This window comes from Pteropus medius, unplaced genomic scaffold (genome assembly GCF_902729225.1).
Source record: "Pteropus medius unplaced genomic scaffold, Ma_sr-lr_union100, whole genome shotgun sequence".
Lineage (NCBI taxonomy): Eukaryota > Metazoa > Chordata > Mammalia > Chiroptera > Pteropodidae > Pteropus > Pteropus medius.
In genome coordinates this window covers 28,708,836-28,711,014 of record NW_024349519.1, presented here as the reverse complement: position 1 = coordinate 28,711,014, position 2,179 = coordinate 28,708,836, and the positions used below count along the sequence as shown (strand labels likewise).

General features: G+C 41.4%; 1 pseudogene; it reads left to right on the top strand.

The window, feature by feature from the left end:
- Positions 1–1,544: 1,544 nt before the first annotated feature.
- LOC120618818 (uncharacterized) lies at positions 1,545–1,663 on the top strand (annotated as a pseudogene).
- The last annotated feature ends 516 nt before the right edge of the window (positions 1,664–2,179 follow it).

Genomic DNA, 2,179 nt, shown 5'->3' with positions numbered 1-2,179 from the left:
GTCTCTGCCTCCAACCTGGAGTCATTTTTCATTACCAAAGAGATTCTCCTCCTCCCAAATAAGTCGGACTTTTCTTTAAACGGCTCATAATTTGTTTTTACATATTTTTCAAAACTAATGTAATTTTCATGTTAAAAAATTGTAAGCCACTATCCCATGACTACCACAACACAAACACTGTGGGTATCTTGTTATGTTTCTATCTAGTTTCCTCCGTTATTTTTTTATTTTACATACGGAGGTAATTATAGTGTAAAGATATTTTATATGCAATAGTTTCTCATCATCTGAGTGTTCATTATATGGTTCATTATCCAGATATCCACACAGTTATGAGTTTAGGGAAGCAAAAGTCATCCTAATATAAAAATATTCACTGGCGAACTGACAACTTCACAGTGACCTGTTCCGGACAAATAGCAACATCATTTTGGAGCACATCAGATGAGTGTGCTTGCCAGCGTTTATCTCTGATTGTCGACGGTTGTCTGAAACTCAACCATACAATTCAAAACAACGTGAATCGACCGCCATGTGAAAATTAGATATCTTTGCGAAAGACGGCAAGAATTAATCAAGTCAATGAAAGTGATGTGGGGGAACCACTTGCAACGCAAAAGATGCCGCTGACAAGTGAAGAACTTGAAAAGTTAGACTGGTTAACAATTGAAAAGCAGAAAGCGATGACAGTGAAAACGGCTTCAAAAGAGAATGAACCGATGAGCAAATAATTTAAAGGCCCTCTGGGGAAACTGATGAAGATCTTGCACGTGTTCACGAAAACGACCCCCTCTGATTTTACCACAAAAGTCAAAGATGAACAGGAAGATGCTTCATTGTTCTAACATACAATTTTAATGGGAAATGATGCACACACAAAATATCAATTTCAACTCATTTTTTGTTAATTCGAAGAATTGGAGAGGTTTCCTCTATCACTTTCTCACTTAATATCATATTGTAACCATCATTTTAAGAGCTACATTTACTTCTTACTTGTTCGTTTTTATGAACTTTTAATAATGTTTCCAACTAGATGCTTTTAAAAGCAATAAGGCAATGAGCAATGTTGTGTCTTGGTGTTTCGAACACAAAGATATTGACCCACATGTGGAATTATTGGGTCAGGAGTGGAATTGCTGCATTTGTCAGACAGATCCATGATACGTACTTCCAAGTGTCATTTTAGATTGGCTGTGCAAATGGACTCTGCCATTTGAAACATTTGAAGAGATGTTTCTGCTCCTCATATATTACATATATTTATTGTGTACCTACTGCGTGCCAGGAGCTGTTCAAGGCACCAGGGACACAGTCCAATCCCTGCCCTCACAGAGGTGACGTTCTAACTGGAAAAAATAGACAATAAACCAATAATTATTTAATATGGCAACCATGCTATAGAAACATGAAGTAGAGCATGGGAATAAAATTGGGGTGAGGGGTTCAGAGAGGATGATCAGGGAAGACTCCTTGGTAAGGTAACATTTAAGCAGAAACTTAAAGGAAGTGAGGAAAGGAGACATCAAAAATCTGCGGGAAGAGTCTACAGCCATGCCACTCTGAACAAACCCAATCCCGTCTGATCTCGGAAGCTAAGCAGGGTCGGGCCTGCTTTGTACTTGGATGGGAGACCACCGAGGAAGACCAGGTGCTGTAGGCGTAAAAAAAATAATGACAATAAGGGATTGTTAAGCTGACAAGGTCCTTGCAATCTGTGAGGTCAACCAAGGGTTGCCTCGTCTAAAAAAAAACATATGTGGGAAGACCATTCAGGCTGAGGGAACAGCAAGTGCAGAGGTCCTGAGGTGGGCACATGCTTGCTATGTACAGATAAGTAGGTAAGGGCAAATCACGCAGGGTCTTGTGGATTACAGAGACGACTTTGGCTTTTATCCTGAGTGATGTGGAAGTCACGAGGGGTTCTGAATGGAGGAGAGACGTGACCCGACTCAGTTGTTCTCAGTCTCCCCCTGGCCATGAGGACACAGGGAAAGAAAAGCAGAAGCTTGGAGCCTGAGGAAGAGGCAACTGCACTGGTCCAGGTGGGAAATGGCGGGGGCTGTGACCAGGTGCCGGGGAGAGTCATTCCTGCATATATTTCGAAGGCAAAGCAGGCAGATGTTGCTTATGGATTGGACCTGGGGCATGAACAAAGGAGAGGAGTCAAGGACGCCTT